Source organism: Olea europaea, unplaced genomic scaffold, assembly GCF_002742605.1.
Source record: "Olea europaea var. sylvestris unplaced genomic scaffold, O_europaea_v1 scaffold2905, whole genome shotgun sequence".
In the NCBI taxonomy this organism is placed as follows: Eukaryota; Viridiplantae; Streptophyta; class Magnoliopsida; order Lamiales; family Oleaceae; genus Olea; species Olea europaea.
Genome location: NW_019247617.1, coordinates 47,838 through 68,575, shown reverse-complemented (window position 1 = coordinate 68,575; position 20,738 = coordinate 47,838). Strand labels below are relative to the sequence as shown.

General features: G+C 35.2%; 1 pseudogene; it reads left to right on the top strand.

Moving 5' to 3' along the window:
* Window positions 1-1,528: 1,528 nt before the first annotated feature.
* Window positions 1,529-15,454, top strand: LOC111384394 (annotated as a pseudogene).
* Window positions 15,455-20,738: the final 5,284 nt, after the last annotated feature.

Genomic DNA, 20,738 nt, shown 5'->3' with positions numbered 1-20,738 from the left:
GACTTTGTCTCAAGAGGTTTCGTCCCTTACACAATCGTCTGATCCTCTTTAATTGTTAGCGAGTTAACCCGCGCGAAACAGAACCGAAAGGAAATGAATAAGAAAATTAAGATAGAAGTGAGTTATATATATGGAAATCAATTTGAACAGTTGGTTAAGTGTAAATATTAAGCACACTTGTTAGACCCGACTCTCGAACACTAACCCAAACATTATAGTGGGTCAATGGGTTAGTAGTTCAACCAGTTGTCTAACCAATGGGTCAATTCTTGTCAAACATATTATCAATTATTTTCATTGTATCGTAAAATTATAACATTTTTTTACCACTACCTAGATTAACCTTATGTTATTTTGGAGACTAAAGATCAATTTGTATGATAAAGTTCAACAAAAGATGAATCATATGGAACAAATTTCCACCTTTGTGATCAAAGATGAATCATATGCAATGAATTTCACCCTTGTTTTAGCTCCGACATTCAAAACCCCAACATTAACTAAGTGTAGACAATAATATTATTCGTTGGTTTAGTCAATGTATACATTTGTAATCTTTACTTACATGTCATATCAAGTAACTTATAAAGGATGTTACCAAATATATTGGAGCAGTCTCTATTTTTGCATTTTTTTTATAACAAAGAAAGTAAAGCAAGGGTAAACTACGAAAGTTATCGAACGATCGACGAGAGTGGTTCCCCTGACCGAAGATTGTAGAGAGAGAAGAATGAGACGGGGATGGAGAAGTAATTTAGGTTTTGTAGTGGGGTTGGGGTGGGTAGGTAAATTTTATAATATTATTAATAATTTTTTTTATAACCTGATCTTTGCTTAAATAAACTTCACACCTAATTTTTAAACTGGAAAACTTAAATATCTGTTTATATGTAATTTCCTCAAATATATTATGCATTCAGAATAGTGTAAATCTACAACTCTAGACCTATGTAAACACGGTTTTCTTAACACAAATTCGCTCCCTTACAGTATGTGTTTGAGATTTAGTTTGAGCGTCTATTTCCTAACATATATATAAAAAAAATCAATAGAACTTGAGCACTGCTGATACTACTGTTAATCTCTCCATTAACCCATGAGTTTCAGAATTTAAGAGAATTTCGAAGGTTTTGATTTGGAAAAATAATAAAATAAAGCCAACTTTTGGTCCATTCGGGTCCAACATTCTTGTGCGTAGGTCGCGCCAGTACACAAGTTCAAAGTCCAAAGTCTATTTCTGTATGTGATTTGCACCCTCTACTCGCGCACTTGAAAAGAACCTCTACGCTACACATAATTATACCTTTCCAAAGTGTAATCATATTTAAAGGAGTCATTGCCTTTACCTATTTTCTTATGTGGGATAACTATAAATAATTTTCCTTCCAATGCATCACTTTGAGCTCCAATTTCTCATTCACTCGAGTATCATTTTTGGGAAGTAAATATATGATTTCGATATTCTCATGGAGGAGAACCCAAACCAATCTTGATCTTTCAAAATAACTAATGGGTCTCACTCAAAATTATGCCAAATTTAGCCCTTCAATTCACTTTTCTTTTTCCAACACTTCTCACTAGTGACGGCAAGGATGACAAGAGTGGAGGATTTTTTGAGGCAATTGAAGAACTAGAACGCATGACTCAAGAACCTTCTGATGTGCTCGAGGAAGTGAATGATAGATTCACTACGAAAAATGGCCGATTTTGAGACAGAAAATGTTGTAGCAAAAAATGGAATTTTGTTGCAAAAGTAATTTAGCGAAAACTAGATGCTTGTTGCAAAATTTGTCGCACTATACGAGATATAGAGTGTATTCTGCGACAACTTTTGCTCATTCATTGCATTAGTAAATACGCAACATTATTTGTTTGACGCAAAAATACGAAATAGCAACAAGATTTTTGTCACCATAATGTCATCGCAAGTTATATTTGTCGTGAAAAATTAAAAAGGTGACAAGTCAATTTATTGCAATGATTATACCAATAAAGTTTTTGCAAGAAAAAAATTTGTTGCAAATATTATTTTAAATCAATGTTCTAAAAGACGTAATGCATGGCGATATGTGGAGGCCAATTTATGGGCTATGCGAGTTTAGGCGAGGTTTAGGTGTAAAAAATGCGTGAAAATGTGTTTTCTTACATTAATATTATTTTAATTTTTAATAAATCAAAAAATTATTTAATAGTTAAAAATAATATTTAATAAACTTTTAAAACATATTTATAGGAACTTTATACATTTTTTCAAAATTTTCAACAAAAAGCTAAGTTTCAAAATTAAATACAAAATAATAAATAAATAGCATAGGAACTTAAATCTTATCTAGCGTTCAAGTGGTTGTTTTAAATTAGGGCAAAATGAAGAAATTAGCCATTAATAATTTTTTAACAACACAAAATTTTAAAGTAAAAAATAAATAAAAATAAAAAAAGGGATGATAATGTGTACCAATGCACGCATAATTGCACCTAGGCGCGCCTTAGTGGTCAACGATTGGTCAACGACAATAGTTGACCTCCAAATAACGCGTCAGCCACTTGGCTTGGCGTTTTGCCCGAGCATCATGTCTAGGCAACCCCAAGGCGCCGCCATTTAGAACACTGTTTTAAATGTATAACTTTTGTTATCTATTTTATTTTGCAACAGCACATGCTCGTAGTGATATATCTTTAATAACAAGCATATGATTTAAAATGTGTGTTATATGTTGCATATATATTTTAAGATATTTAACATTTGTTGTAAAATTTACTATGTAACAATTGATGTTTGTAATTAAATTTATTTCACAACACAGAAAGTTTGTCACGTCAGTATTTGTGCAACGATGTATGTTTGTTACAACATACAAAAAAATTGCGTAAATTATTTTGTGGCAATAAATATTTATTTATATGACAAATTGTGCTTGTAGTTAAATTTATTTCACAACACAAAGGGTTTGTTGCTTCAAAGATATACAATTGTTGCCTAAAATACTTTATTTATGTATGTCATGGATTCTGTTTTAAACACATAATTTCCAATTTCTTGCATTGCAATATAATTGTATCTACAGTACATATTAATTTGAAATGTAACCTGTTCGGTTTTTTGATACCTAATAAATTCGGGGCTATGATGTTAACGTGGGTTAATATTATTTCATAGGCATAGGCCGATGAATGAAATAAGTCCAACAACCAAGTCCATGAGCTACACCCGGCCCAATTGTATTCCTTATGGATAGCTTGAATCTTGGCTCGTTTACCCCTTTAATGGCCCAACTTAAAGCCTAACCCTAGAGTATATATATAAATATAACCCTAGCCTCTTTGATATGATGATTGTGTGATTTTGAGAGAAGAAAGAAGAGAATCCCGGCTGCCCCCTTTTGTGTGAGAAAAAAGGTGTCCAGAACGCTGGTATAACGTGTGCAATTGGTGGTTCATTCATAGTATACCTTTGTGGTGTCTTCTCTTAGCCTCTGTGGCGATAAATCATCATCCTTTCTTGTCCTACGTGGGTAAGACCGAATAGCAACCAAGGTAAATCAATTGGTTGTGGTTTGGAGCCGTTTGGATTGGTTGTTGGTAGAGAAAGGTACGTTGGACTGAGCCTCGAAAACCACCGTTTGAAGATCCTTTTGAGAGAGCTTACGCAACAATTGGTATCAGAGCTTCAAGGTGAAGGTTCTGGCTCGTGAAATCTACCAGAAAATAGGCAGAAACGCAGCAGAAATCAGATCGAAGAAGCTGTCCAAAAACTATTAAAATCAGTCTCCGTTTTTCGCATTTTCTGATCAATCCAGAAGGAGTTTGGGAAAACGGAGACCACTGGCGTGACGTGCAGGAGGAGGGGAACCCTGCAGGCCGGCGCGTGTTGGACGACGGCGGAGCGTGTGGTGGCGTGTGAGGACCACGCGCAGAGTGAAGAGACGGCGCGTGCGGGCACGTGAAACGTTTTCTGGCGACGGTCTCTTCAGGCAGTTTGTTCCTTATATTATTTCTGATATTTTTCGTGTTGAAAGTTTTCTGTTTCAGAGTACGCAGAAGAATCTGGACTGCATTGTTCTTCGAGCGTTCGGGACTCAATCGTGATTTTTTTGGTTGCTGCAGTTTTCAGAGACTTTAGGACAAATAGTGGTGGTCCTAAAGTGATAAATTCGCAACTCTCATAATTTACGGACTCAGATAGTCCGCTCTGGTATATTGGCTTAACTTAGTTTTAAATTTCAGCATTAGCAGATCATCATGTAGGGTGATCGTTAGGATTGGGGGTTATCATTGCTTGGCAACCATTGCTTGAGCTAGAAAATTTAGGAATTATTTGCTCTGTTTTTGAAGTGTTGAGTTTTGATTGCAAGTTGGTAGTTGATTTTGTGCTTTACCTGTCATATAGTCACTGTGTGAGGTTTGTTGCGTGGAAATTCAAACTTTTGTTTACATACCTTCGTGTTGCATTGATTTTCCTATTAGAACACCTGGACTTGACCCGTTCGAACATTCCCTTGATCTAAGATCGTGAATCTTACGAAACCCTGGGAATCTAGAACGGTGTATATTGCGGCCGTAGGATAACTTTGTGTAACCTATCTGTGCTTTTGGTTGTTCTAGTTTTTTAAAAATGTTTTCACGCTTTGAAGTTGGAATTTTTAATGGGAAAGGGGATTTTTCAATTTGGCAACAAAAGATGAAGGGTATTTTGGTCCAACAAAAAGTTTCAAAGGCCATAGATGGCAAATTTCCTGTAAATTTAATAGAAGTACAAAAAGAAGAGTATGATGAACTTGCATACACTTCAATTATTTTACACCTATCTAATACTGTTTTGAGAAAAGTAGAAAAATTGGATTCTACAAAACAACTTTGGGAAAAGTTGGAGGACTTATATTTGCTTAAGTCAACTTCTAATAAATTGTACTTGTTTGAACGATTTTTCAGCTTTAAAATGGATCCTTCAAAGGATCTTGATGATAATCTGGATGTCTTTAACAAATTAGTTCAAGACATCGTTAACTGTGATGAAGAGATATCTGAAACGTATAAGGCTATTATCCTGCTTAATTCCATGCCTGATTCATATAGGGAAGTTAAGAATGCAATTAAGTATGGTAGGGATACCTTAACACCCGAGATTGTCATAGACTCACTTAGGAGTAAGGAGATGAAGATTAAGGCTGAAAAAGAGGATAAGAGGAGTGGCGAGTTACATATGATGAGGAGTAGGATGAAGTTTAAGCAAATGAATTTGGGTAGAACTCAAGACGGTAGTGATTCGAGTAGTGACTCGAGTGATGAGGGTAGTAAGAAAAAGGGCAAGGGACGAGACAAGTCTAATGGTAAAAGGTGTTACAGTTGTGGTAAGTCTGGACACTTTATTAAGGACTGTCCCAAGAAGAAAGATAAGCTGAAGGGAAAGATGAGAGGTGAGACGAATTTGATTGAGGGGTCGAGTTATGACCCCAGTGAGGTTTATTAAGTGTAAACCTAGTTATTGCATATGCATCTGTGTGTGATCCTTTCTGCATGTGTGTGATTGTCTAAATTTTGTTGCATGATTATCTGCTACATTTCAATGTGTTTGATATGTGCATTTGCATGAATTTGAGACAATAGGATTACTTGGTGTAATTGCTTGCATGCATAGTGGGTTAGGATGCATTAGCAGTGTGTTGTGTGTCTTTTGGTGAGGTGGAGTATAGATGCCTAAGGGTACATGGTGGTTTGTATCGAGGGATGTAGAGTGTGACATTTTGGATCACGAGTGGAGATGTGATCAAATGTCTAGGATCCTTTATCTGGAAAGAGACCCTGATCAGGTGGAGTGTGAGAGAGACACTTCTATCACTTCTGTTAGGTGGAGACCATTATCCACGTAGGTTGGGAGAAGTGATGTGGAGATAGAGGATTATCCTGTGGACTTAGGATCTATTGTGACTCACCAGTTAGACATGAGTTGAGTGATCTGTCTAGTGAGCGTGGTGGGCGATGAGAGGAGATATGTGTTCTCGAGGTGTGAGCAACACGGAATGGGATAGGATAAGTGTGGTGAGATCTTTTCTTAAGGTCATTTATGCATGTGTTGCATATGTGGCTGACCGTGGTTTGATTGACTTGGTGTTAATCTATGGTTCTATGTGAATATGTTTCTGAAAAGATTTGTGTGTGTTATCCTATAGTATATCATTATCGCATGTGTATTTGCTCTTGATTGTTTACTGTTAAATATTTACTTCTACTTGGGTGTTTTTTACCTTAGCCCCAGTGAGTACATGGAGCAGGTATGGTATGTGTTTCAAGTTGGAAACACGAGGTAAGGTCTGTGATCCAATTTTATTGGCTACCTTGATTATGCAAGTGTTAACTGTGTGTTTTGATTGCTTGCAGATTTATTGGGCATCAAGGTGGAGATTTGTTGGGTTTTTTGATACCCAATAAATTTCGGGCTATGATGTTAACGTGGGTTAATATTATTTCGTAGGCATAAGCCAATTAATGAAATAAGTTCAACAACCAAGTCCATGAGCTACACCCGGCCCAATTGTATTCCTTATGGATGGCTTGAATCTTGGCCCGTTTACCCCTTTAATGGCCCAACTTAAAGTCTAACCCTAGAGTATATATATAAATATAACCCTAGCCTCTTTGATATGATGATTGTGTGATTTTGAGAGAAGAAAGAAGAGAATCCCGGCTGCCCCCTTTTGTGTGAGAAAAAAGGTGTCCAGAAGTGTCCAGAAAGCTGGTATAATGTGTGCAATTGGTGGTTCTTTCATAGTATACCTTTGTGGTGTCTTCTCTTAGCCTTTGTGGCGATAAATTATCATCCTTTCTTGTCCTACGTAGGTAAGATTGAATAGCAACCAAGGTAAATCAATTGGTTGTGGTTTGGAGCCGTTTGGATTGGTTGTTGGTAGAGAAAGGTACGTTGGATTGAGCCTGAAAAACCACCGTTTGAAGATCCTTTTGAGAGAGCTTCCGCAACATAACCTACATTTTTTTAAAACCAACCACTGACTTTATACAAAGAATGCTTCGATGTACAATTATTAAGCCCTTGTTTGAGCTCCATTTTTTTGGGAAGAATGAATTTTTGAATATTGTATTAATGGGAAATGTGTGGTTAAAAATAATGAAAAATTTTGGATTTATGTGTAATATTATTTTATTAAAGAATGTGTGGTTGAAATGATGTCAAAACACCGTTGAAAAATGAATTTTTCCAAAAGAATGGAGCTCAAACAAGGACTAAATATAATTGCAAAACATATAAAAAAAATTCATATTATTGTCAACCAAATAGATATAGACCAAAGTATCACTTGGAATCTCTTATTACCTACAAAACCTTGTATAAACTATGTATAAACCTTCAGGTGTTGAAGTACTACATAAACAAAAATTGCTCATCGCCTTGAAATTCTCAACTATGCAAACTAATAGAACAATTCTTTCCATGCCCCTGAAACCCTACATCAACAAAAGTCAACAAAAAACTGTTGATTGGCTTGAAATTCTCAACTATGCAAAACTTTAAGTGCATATTTGATACATGAAAGTACGAAGAAAAGAAAGAAAAGATAATTACCAGCATTCTTTTGAAGGTTTCGCGAGTTGCCTTAGCCATGTTTCTCTATGAAACCAATAGTTTACGATTACCATAATATCTATCCATGTAAAATGGTATTCTAAGATCCAAAGATGTTGCCAAAAAAAAAAAAAAAAATTTAATGTCTCTGAAATTACGAGTGGAAAATACTAGAGAGAACAAAAAGTATAACAAATCCTAATCATTAAACAGGTCCCATAGGATCCAAATTAGTTTGTGACTTTTTATATCCCAAAAAACTCATAACTATTTAAATAGATGCCCATTTACACAAAGGGGAAAAGGAAAAAGAGCAAAATAGAAAGCAGTACTTGGGGAAGATAGTGGTTCTAGGCTGTGGATCCAACCCAAGATGAGTGCCAAACGATTCGACCCTTTCTTCACTATCCTCTTCCTCCTTGCTTTTCTCTCCGTTTTCTTTCTGTTATTCCAAATTGAGGAAAATCGCCAAATATAGTCAAAATAAATTTCAAGAAAAAAAAAAACACTAGATTGAGAAACAGTCACAATATAAACAACAAAAATTCTTCGTTTCGACTTGGTCCTATCCCTTTCATGGCGAAATCTACAAAGAAACAGCGAAAATATATTAAACTCGCTCACAAATCTATGTGAATCGAAAGAGTTAGCATGCACTACCAACTCGTCTAGCGGTGCAAAACAAGACAGAAGATTTGTAGGAGAAAAGAGGCTTGAATATAGAGAGGGGGAAGAGGCGGCACGAAGAGGTTAGGGATTTGAAAATTTTAGAAAGGGAAACGTGTGAATGGGGGAGAATTATGCGTTTAAGAAAAAGTGATAGAAGGAATTTTTAAAGAGGAAAATTGAAAATTTCGAAATTTGAACATTTTAATTAATTCTTATATACTTTCTCAAAATTATCAGAGGATTTTTTTTGGTAGGAAAATGTTTAAAAAAAAAATTGAAAAAATTTTCAATAGATTTTTATATTGGTATCTTGTTTTACAATTTTTTATTTTTACTAAAAAATTTACCAACAAATTTTTCCACTGCTAAATATTTTATCCTTTTATATAGTTTCCAATGGAATCATCCATTGAAAAATTTGTTGGTAAATTATTTATTTTATTATTTTTTACCAACGGAATACTTTGGTCGATAGTTATGCAGTTGTCTGGCTGCAAAAGGAAAGTCATTTTTTCATAAGTGTCTGGAATTGCTGCATTTTCTAATTTTTGAACTTGAGATTATGTATGAGGTTTTAGGAATATGTAGAGGTTAAAAATTTATATTACATATTAAAATGTCATCTTTAGCTACATGAAAAAATAAACAATTGTTGCAAAAAGTAAAATAACGTTGCAAAAAGAAGTTAAGACAACAAGCAAAGAGCATTGCAAAATATAATAAAAGCAACGATCGAATTACATCATAAAAACATAACAACAACGTGCATTTTAGGCCTTTTGCAATGTGCAATTTACGTTATCATACCCTCCTACTCTACAATAACATTAGAGCTTATAACGTATGGGTGACCATTGTGAAAGACCTACTACAACATTTTGTCCGTTGCAAAAAATAGTTTTTCTTGTAGCGATTTTTTCCTCCATTTATAGAAATTTTAGTAACAAATATTGCTTGTCGCACAAAGTGAATCATATTGCACCACAAATATTTTGTTACAAAAAATAAAAGTTTGTCACCATAAGTTTCCCACAAAAAAAATTTTGGCGCCTTGCTTCTCTCTTTTTAGCGACAATCTTTATTACTTGTCGCGCCTTCTCACATTTTACTACAACTTTTAATGTCACCTTATATTTTTATTGTTACTTATCTGTCTTTATCAATCCTTGCGACAAACTCAAAAAATGTGCAGCGCTAAATCACTTATTGCGACAACTTTTCATATGTTACGAAAGATCTTGTCACAAAATCACATTTTTTTGTAGTGATTGTCAACTTATGAGTTGCAATTAGTTTTGATGTACTTTTCTGGAGAAGGGAGGGACTCTTGGTGCACATTAGAGGTGTTTGAGTGGCTGCAAAAGGAGAATAGGGTTGACAAGGAGACAATGGAACTGATGGTGTCAATTACGTGTTCATGGATGAAGAACTTCATTAAGAGGAAGAAAAAGGTTGGGGATGTGGTTGATTTTTTAGTGGACATCAGTGTCAGCCCTAATTATAGGCGAGGTAGGCGATCGCCTAAGACCCCACTACGATGACGTCCCCAAAAAAATTATTATATCTTATTTTAAATGTATTTGAAATTGGTCTATGGCCCCCAAAATCTCAGCGCTGGCCTTGGCAGACATGGACTGTATTGGGTTGAAGCTCAGCTTTAGTATGATCGAGAAGGTGATTTATTTCTATTGGGAGGTAGGAGACAAGGAAGGTGCAGTCTTGTTTGTCAAAGAGGTTCCGAGGAGGGGGATTACATGTTTGCACGGTGATACGGAGGACAATAAAGGTGGTCCAGTTGGATACCTCGCATGGAAGATAATGGTAATTGCTAATCACTCTAAATAACTTGTCCCTGTTACTACTTTTCTTACATTAGCATATATATTTCAATATACTCTCATTAACTCATGATCAACTAGATAGATGCAAAAATAATAATAAAAATAAAAATAATAAAAAAAAAACCTTCTGTCAAGTATTGTTGAGTTGCTTTAGTGTGTTATAAATCATGTGTTGTTGTGCAATGCTCTTGAAATCTTACAACAACTTTATCGAATGCATGGTGAATTAAAATTATTAGACATTGTACAGTCTTTTTTAATCATGTCTTTGGGATACTTGGTTTGGTAGGTAACTATTTGAAGTAGACTTGTTTCCTTATTGTGTCTGCTGTCCGAGATTGTCCTGGAACCATTGTCCAACTGTTGGAGCAAGGATTTCCTAGTTGGATGGGCAAGTAAACAAAGTTAAATAATTACATACGTATTCTATTGAATTGGTATGTAGAAATAGTTATCTGTATCAAAGGGAAAGAGGGATAGGATACATCAATAAGTGAACTGTATTTCTACACTAAAATAGATTTATATCTCCTTTTCCTTGGGGCAGAGGAGGGGGCCAGGATAGATCCCATGGTCCACTCCCACTCCGCCTCCAGTCATTGTAAGATTCTTCATGCTCTGTCCAAATGTAGTTTTGGTATATTTTTTCTTTGTCCTAATTCCGAACCTCATGCAGATTTGTTTTCCTCTCTGTGCTTAACTATTATAACCCTGCTAAGTGATTCTACTGTTGTTCTTGCTCGTTCCACTATCAAGTGAAATTATGTACATTAAACTTTATATTGTGATTTATCTTAATTACGTTGGACCTTACATCATCAAGTGATAAGGTAGACATGTTTTCGCCACGGGGCCTTCAGGATGACTGACCAAGAGAAGGGGAATTCTTTATTTGATCACAGGTTGTAGTAGCATTGACATTTAGAAACCAATAAATGTCCTTTCCTACTAATTAAAACCACTGGACTGCTGCTTTTCGATTTAACATTAAGAATTCTGTTTTATCATTGGATGGATACTTTTCCCTCTCCAGCATTATAATTTGATCATCTAGTAAAGTTAATGTCCTGGGGTGTGCTGAATTTAGTATTTTTATGACATTGTTTACTGTATGACTGCTTATCCCTAAATGCTTACTTGGTGTCTGCAGATTTTCATATGCTTACAGACAATGTGAGGATCTCGGAGTTGGACATGGAAATCGTAAGAATTTAGTACTTGGTGATTTGGTCCGCAAGGGTCTTGATTTTAACTAATTTTTAGAGATAAAATTTGTTGATCATAATGTGACGTTGGAAACATTAGTAAATCTTAAGCATAATAAGTAAGCAGGTAAAATTTTTCATATGCTACTAGCTTAGGCCTATCACTCGTACTTGCTCAGCTATTCTGCCCAGCCTGGTTGAGGAAGATTGATGAAGAAAAACGTGGACAACCTAGTAAAAGTTCTCACTTTTAGTAGGATTCTACTATTACTAATTTTATTATTTTGATAAGGTTTCTAGTTCTGGTAGGAGTAGATTATCAGTTCTCTCTTTTTTTTGTTGGATTTATTGCTTTGCTTAGTCTACACGGATTAAGAGATCGCCTCTCTTCCTTCCAATACCTACATAAGAAGAGGGCTAGGCTTGTTAGAAATTTAAACTGCGCCATTTGTTCCCCAATCTATGGCCTGATTTTCAATATTGTCCTTATTTTATGTTTTTCAGAGTAAAGTCCCAACCTACAGGTTAGGTGTGCAAGTAGTCTCTTAAGACTAGAACCGTCCATTTTGATTGTTAAATGTGCATGTGAAGTGTGAACATCAAATGCCTAACTTTTGAAAGATAGAAAGGTTTGATTTCTGTTGCAATCACTTTCCCTCTATAATTAAAAATGAAAATGAAAAAGGAAAAGGAAAGGAGAAAGAAGGGGAAAAACCTATAACCCGGCTCATCCTGTCACTATTAGCAGGGACGAATCCAGAATTGGATCCAAAACCGGGCTACAAAATTTCAAGCCGGGTAAATACGTGAAAAAAAAAATTACACACAAAAAACTGTTTTTTCAAAAAAAAAATGAAAAATGTATTAAAAAAATAAATTTCTTGGGCCTTGGGCGGGACTACAACCCAGCCCAGTTTCCCATATATCCGTCTTTAACTATTAGGAATTAGACCGCTACTAATTCCGCCACGATCAGTGGGACGCAAAATAATTTAAACTGAGAAGAAATAAATATAGCAAAAAATTAATAAGTGCAACTGACACAAGAATTTACGTGATTCGGCAATCGTGCCTACGTCCACAAACCCACACCAATTTTTTTTTTTTTTTTTACCATATCAACAAGAGAAGAAAAGGAATACAACAAATACACTCTCTGTATTTTATTTGCCTACGCAAAGGCAATCTCTCAATTTTCTCTCGTTAATTTTCTGCACAAACTAAAATCTAACTGCTTCTCACTTATGTGCTTTGCTCACTGTATCTGGTGTTTTCATTCAACACCTTTCTTGCACTTCTCTTTGCACATCTATATTTTTGCTTCTGCTTTGGCCTCGTATTTATAGTGAAAAAACTTGTCACCCTCATTAATTGTAGATCCATTATTTTCAACAAAGGTAGCCTTTCATTAAATGCATGGCAAAAAAATTCTTCCAAAAATACGACTGCATGGTTGCAAGATTTTTCCATCCATATTGTTTTGTCAACATTTGCTACCACATTTTGACAAAATGTGTCTGACACACGTAAAAGTTTGTGAAGCCTAAGACTTGGGCTCCATTATTTCAAGAGTCACCCACCCAACAATTGAGCCCCATGGATCAGCTCATCCCTGCCACCACTTTCATCCAACTCCAGTTACAATGCCTCACTGATTTCCATCTAGACTGCATGCCGGACATGAAAGTTGGCAATGGGTAGGTCTATCCAGTGAAGCCTTATTTTTTAAAGGCTGTCTGCAGATGTATATATCCACTTAATAAACCTACTTGCGGCGGTGAATGACTGAATTTTTTGCAGACAGATTTAGCCACTTTTTCATTTTTGTAGTGCATAAACTCAAACATGGAAAGTGTCGATTTTGAGGAATTTTAGTTCATTTATATGCTGTAGTTTTTTATCATCTACTTCTTGTCACTATTTTCATCTTTTCAAGATTCAGTATTCTTACAACTGCTCACATTAATTAAAGATCCAAAAGTCTCATATTTGGAGTACCAAAGGATGATATTGCTTATTTTCAACTGCATTTTTCTGAGACATTTTTCATGGCCATAAAAATGCCTGATATGTAATGCAATTTTGCAGATATATAGACTTGAACAAATAATAATGTGAAAACCTTATAAAAGGATATGGAGTTTGAAGGGGTTAGGTTGATTGTAAACTTTTGAGTGAAGAAGGGGACGATTTGGCGTCACTAAATGGATTGATGGTTGGGCGTGGGGAGAGAGGTTCTGGTTGTGTGTTTGTGCCGGTGAAAATGGTGGTGGGACTGGGTCACAAAATCACCAAGTTTTCTTTTTTTTGGTTATTGGATCAACTAATTTATGCCATTTTGTGGAAAATTATGTTGGGAAATTAGAGTATTTTGGTAACTAAAGTTGCAAGCTAGGTCACAAAATAGAAACATGGATCCCAGGAATATTGAACAAGAATTATGAGGCATCTAGGGGTTGTATAATAGTACTTGAATGTGATAAAAATTGTATCAAACTCCTGAAGTCTTAATGTCAAACGAGGTTACAAGGAAATAAAAATTCATCAATGAAGCATCGATACTGACACATGTAACCGACACGTGTCAGATACTTTGACACGTGTTTTTTCATAAAAATACCGACATGACAGTCGTCGATGTGCCGATTAAATTTTTAAAAAATTTTCATTTATAAAGACTCTCTCATTTCCATTTATATAGGCTGACTTTCTCTATTTTCTTGTCTCAATTATATAATCTTGTTTTTTTTATTAAAAATGTTTTATTTTGTTCGTTTACTAATATGCCAGTATTTAATTTGTCTAATTATAATAAATTTTTTTCTCTTAATCTTAAAATTGTACAAATATAAATAAGGGTACAAAATTGTTTTTTGATAACATTAAATAAGATTTCTTAATCTGTGTGAAAAACAAAACAAACCTATATAAATAGGACGGGGCTATAAATTTTAGTTTTATACTTGTTATTAATTTTCTTGTTGAAATCTTTTAAATATGAGTTATTGTTGTTATTTACTAATAACATAGAGCTAAAAATATATAATATTTCTAATAAAAAATGATCAAGGAGTGTTGGTATTCGATACGTGTCCGACATATATTGGACACGGACATGCTACCGTAGTTGAAGTGTCCGTGCAACAGAGATATTCATTAACATGCTTTGATATGTTTTAATTGTGTTGCTTTTCTCACAATGTTGCAATGATATGGAATATCTTTTACAAAGAAAAATATGGTGGATTTTATTTAGGTGAAGATATTCTTATCGTGTCCTTAAAGAATATCCTTTCGTCCTCCATTATTGTAGCATGCCCAGTTATTTTTTCAAGTGCGTGTGGCAGTTTGAGATTATTGTAGTCTTGATAGACTGATTGACAGGCATGCTTCAGCCACATATCAGATGAACCCACTCCCTGCTCACATGCCTACTTAGAATATTGTATGCTTATTTTCCGTGTGTTGATGTGGAGACTTGATTCTTTCAGGTGGAGGGAAGCTACATGGATGCAGCCAAATTAGTGATTCACCTGAGAGAATGTGGTTTGAAGCTAGAGTTGTATAGCTATTTAATTGCAATGATAGCTGTAGTGAAAGAGTTGAATGAATTAGGCAAAGCTCCACGCAAGTTAGAAGGGTTCACCAAATCCGGTGTGATTGTTGAACTGGATACTGAAAATGTTGGGCAGATCAACGAGTATCGAGAAGATGTTTTGGATGATGTTGTGCACTTGTCTAAATGGGTTGTTGAAGTGGGTAGCTCATCAATCTATGGTGTGGTTCATGAAAGACTTCTTGCCATGTATATGTGCTGCGCAAGGAGGTGATTCCGAAATACAATTGTGGGAAATGAAACTTGTGGGTAAGGAGGCTGAAGGGGATATTTATGACAATGTGTTAGCCACATGTGCTCCCTAAAAGAGGTCAGTTCTATTGCTCGGTAGCTTACCCGAATGGAGGGTACAAGTTCTTTACAAAGAAAGAGAATTGTTGCACAAGCTCTCTCCAAAGATTTGCAAATCGATGTTTTTCGGGCTCAGTCCAACGTACATTTCTCTACCAACAACCAAACCAATCGGCTCCAATCTACAACTAATATATTCACCTCGATTGCTATTCAATCTTACCCACAAAGGACAAGAAATGGAGATGATTTGTAGCCACAAAGATAAAGAGAAAACACCACAAAGGTAGGCAATGAAGGAAGAGGAGCCACAAATTACATAAAGTAATCAATCGGTTTTGGACATCAAAAGGGGCCATTTTTCACACTTCAAAGGGGCAGCCGAAATTCTCCTTAATTTCTCACAAAATTACACTAGAAAATAGCTAGGGTTGTAATTTCATAAATAGTTTAGGGTTAGGCTTTCAATTGGACCAAAAAGAAAGGTAAATGGGCCAAGATTCAAACCATCCAAGAAGGAATACAATTGGACCTGGTGAAACTCATGGACTTGGTTGTTGGACTTATTTCATTCATCGATCTAGGCCTATGAAATATAATAGGGAAATTTTCATAAGAGTTTAGGTATACACATTTCAAAATTAAGAAAATAAGTTTCAAATTTCAAAAATCAGATTTTTATTAAAATTTATTTATGATTTAATTAATTATTTATTTATTTTATTAATTAAATATATTTTGGTCACAGATCTATAAAATTTGATCACAAATGAACAAATTAATTAATCATTTATTACTTTTTTGTCACAAATCAAAAATTTTATGTCACAAATTATTTTACGATCATAATTCAAAAACTTCGTAGGTCACAGTTTGTTCATCGATCACGAATCATATAATTATTTAGTCACGAATTAATTTTTAATCACAACTTATTTCTCGATTACAAATCAAAAATTTTATAGGTCACATATTATTTTTCGGTCACGATTCAAAAATTTTACAAGTCACAGACTATTCATTGGTCACAGAATCAAATTTTTTATTGGTCACAACTTATTTATTCATTGCAAATTATTAGAAATTGATCACGATTAATTTTTCGGTAACAACTTAATCAATTGTAAGTCACAGTCACAATTTTTAGGTCACGTATTATAAATTAACCAATTATTAATCACAATCAACCAAATAATTGGTCACAAGCATCCAAACTGTCACGACCACCGTCATGACCACCACAACCGCCATCAATGTCACCGTTACCATCACCAGATCACACAAAACCACAATCGTCGCCCAAATACCAACAAAAACGTTGACCACCACTGCTAGATTCACTGTGCCAGGCAGCATCGCCACCATCTCAAACAAATGTACACGTCACAGGAAAATACCACCACATCCGAGATCCACCACAATCCCACCAAACCCATCTCACTCACGATCATCGCTGTTGCACACCACTGAGCACAATCACTCATCACCATTACTATCACTATAGTACTACTACAGCCGCATGAATCAACAATCACCACAACCACTTCATCATGCCCACCATTTCCTTCATCTCTATCACAAACGAAAATACAGAAAACAGATCACGTCGAATCGTAGCAAGTGCTCACAGAGGTTGATCCTAATGACGCTGTGCGTGGAAGCACCGGTGAATGAAGGGGTGATCGGCACCGGAGATGATGGAAGGTGTTGAGCGAGGTCATCTCGCTATGTGCGACGACTCGTCTATTCAACGCAGCGTCATCTTGAAGAGAGAGACCTGTAATGGCGGTGGCGGCGTCAGGCTACTTCATGCGACTTCACTTCAGCAGGTTACTTTTCTGCAGAGAGAGAGGCAACGATATACAAAGAGAGAGATGAGGTTTTCGGTAGAGACGTAAGAATAGAGAGAGGTGTGTGGAGGAGAAATAAATTAGGGTTTGTAATATAATTATTAATATTTAAAATATATTAATAATTAATTAAAAAATATCTGATATTTGAAACGGTAAACTTCACCTATGATTTATGAACTGGGATCTAAATCTATTAGTTTGTGTAATTTCCACAATATAATATCCCATGTTAACATCATAGCCCAGGATCTCTAAATCTATTAGTTTGCGGTCATTTTGACAATGCTGCAAAGACAGTAATTAAAATGCTGGATTTGAGTTTGTATTTAGAATTCCTTGACAGAGCTACTATGTTGTACGGATTAAGAAGAAGAATTCAACTAGGAAATGCAGACACTTAATTATCTCAATCTTTGCATACGTCTTAAAGATGCGAATTTGATCGGTTCCAGTCTTGTTTATATGCATATAAAGAAACATAAACTTTGGGTTGTAAAAATGCTATGAGTAACTTGGAAAAGAGCCGAGAGAGTCTGATAAGCTTCTAAAGGTTTGACTTCAATCTTTATGGACTAAACGTGTATAATTCTTAAAACACATGTATATATATAGATATATATTGATTCCTGTTAAAATGGTGCTTCACATTTTAGAGGCCCAATGATGCAACCCAGGTTTTGGATCAATTAAAAGAATGTGACCCGGTTGTTTAAATTGGACAAAGTCGTGTTTTGTTAAAACACGTTTTCTTAAATGGATGGCTTAGATGATAATACACAGAGCCTTTACAATCGCTGGATGCATGCTGAGATATATATAGACATCTTGTGACCTTTTGTTTGACAGTGTACAATCATATTTTGAGAGACTTCTAGGGTTTTCTCTCTTCTTCGTCTTCATTTTTCTCTCTGTGTGAAAACCTCTGGTTTCTCTATAAACTCTTTTAAATCTAGATATTCTTGGTGAGATCTAGAGTGCTGATACAGTGAGGTTTGATTTTCTGTTTGTGTTGAGCAGTTTATCTTTGGTTACTTGGTGTAATCGTTTCTGAGGTTAGGGTTTTCGAGAGAAAGGAAGTCTGAGGGCAAATCTGTGTAATTCTTGGCTCTGTAACCTTGTATTGATACTTTTTTTAAGTTATTTCTAGTGGATTGGAGCGATAACCACTACGATGGATGCTCAACGTGGTGAGTAGCCCAGGCAAACATCCGGGCTTATGGGCAAAAATTTCTTGGTGTTCCTTTGTTGATTTTTCTGGTTATTCTTTGTTGTGAATTTTGGGACTGAAAATATACCAACAATTTCTAGAGGCTTAATGAAGAACCTTTTAAAATGGTGCATCTACGTGCTATATTATTTCTTATGGCCTTCTCTGTTTTATGCTCCTGTTACAATCCTGGTACTGTCGCAGTTCATAAATGTTTGCTCCTAATTGCCTTTATATGGTTGGAATGTTTATTGGAGCTTTCAATGATAACAAACTAAGCCTTGTTTTCAATAAGTTTGAGGGAGATGATGTGAATTTGTTTTGGTAATTGCTATTGGTTCATTGCTAAATACAGTGAAAGATTCAGACTAACTAAATCTTTCCAACTACAACATGCTTGGAATTTTATACAGGGCTAATTCAAGACACCTAAAAAAATGCGAATTAGGAATCATCTTGTAAAAATTGCCAAAATTTTATTTCGACTGTTAACGTATAGTAATCTCTTTTATTCAGAATTGCAAGTGACCAGAAAAAAAATGTGGGATTCTAGATGGGATGGCTGAGTGGGGGACTCGATGCTTTGGTAAAGGTGGTGATGGAGATCATTGAATATATAATTTGACGACTTGCCATCATATCTCCTAGAGTTACTTTTACTTCCAATTGGTTTTACTTCTATATTCTGACGTACATACTTGGTTTTATTTCTTTTGTTTGTTTCCTACTTAAATTATACCAGTTACAAACCTATATACAGAGGGTTATGTCTATGTACTACACTTCATCACAAGAGAACTTAAAATTCTCTGCAGTATAAATTTTAAATGGTGGTCTTTTTTTTCTTTTTTTTTTTCATTAAATTCTATCTGATACAGGCAATAACTAAAAAATTAAAAAAAAAATGTTAATGGATCCCCATCTTAAAATTCCTTAAACATGGGAAGGTGTTGAATTAGGCGGGGTGGGTATCTGAAATGCTGTTTTCTCCAAATTTGAGGATGTTTTGATGCATACCCTTCTGCTTCCCCTCCTCATTATACTCAGAAGGGTAATAATGTGTTTCTGTTCCCTTCAATAAGTCTTTTGGTGGTGGAAAAAACATACTGCCCCATTGTGGAAAGTGTACTAATATCACAAGCAATGTACGGGCAACTATCATTATCCCCATGTATGTTAGATCACTTGCAGTCGAGTAACTAGAGCTCGTGAAAAATAGTAACTAAGTCAAACCTGAGCCAAAATTTCCTCCAGCACTAGTTATGCGGATATTATTCCCAGCGATCTTCGTAAAATGAATGGAATAATGCCAAAAGTGGTACCACGTGCACTTGTGCTCCGATTGAAAATATTATCATATAAGTAATGGCGAGGGGAAGGGAATTTGCCCGTCAAGAGTTTGTAGGATCCAAAGGGTCCATAGTCTACCCGTCATCCCAAACTTTCAAGCTGAAAAATCAAAAGCATATCCACCGAATGGTCGAGCAACCAGATTTGCCATGTCGAAGGTGGCTGCTATTATTCTCGCAGTGTGAAGGTTTTTAGGTCAAATCTAGATAATAATTAATTATTAGTTTTTGCATGAGTTAATTAATGGACTATATATACGTAGAAATAAAATTTATATTGTGAAACTAGAAACTATAATGAACCTGTCGAAAAAGTATTCTGCAATCACATTATCTGCTGACAGTTCAACTCCCGTTAAGTATCCATATAGGATGACAAAAATCCATGTCCTATAATTTGTGACTGCATACCACATTACCCGATTAAAGAAAGTCATCCTTTTAGTCAAAATTGAACAAGAGAACAGTTATATTGTTTGAGGAAGCAAATTCTTCTTAACAACACATAGTGAAGTCGGTGGGGTTGTATTACATTATGTTCTTACAAGTTTATTCTGATTTTGATCCTATTGATCATTTTGCTCCAATTTCATCCTATTACTCTGTTCAAATATAATCACAGTAATTTGCAAAAGTATCATTAGATTGTTTGAAGGAGGAAATTATACTCTAGAAACAATAGAACCAATGCAAAAAAACCCTACCATGTATAGAAGTATCTGTTGTAAATTGGGTCATTTTATTATTTTGGTTTTGAGCTTGTTAATTATTGTAATTAAATGGCCCATAGGTCCTCATTGAGAAATTCCATGTTCCTAAGTAAGTTATGCTCTAAAATAATTCAGTATCTAGAATTGTCTTATGTTAGATAGTATTTAGTGAACGTTAGTATATAGTTTGAAGATACATTTGTTTGGATAGTTGAGAGGTATGTATAAGAATCCATTGAGCACTACAAATAGTAGTGCTTCCTTGTCCTTTGTAATAAGTTAATTTAGAAATTATCTAAGACAAGTTCCTTCTCTAGCATCTTAACCTCTAAAAAAGTCTCCCGAAGTACTATCTAAAAAAGTCCTCTCCCTAACAGTATCATCGAAGGATTGCAGTAGATCACAAATACGACGCCTAACA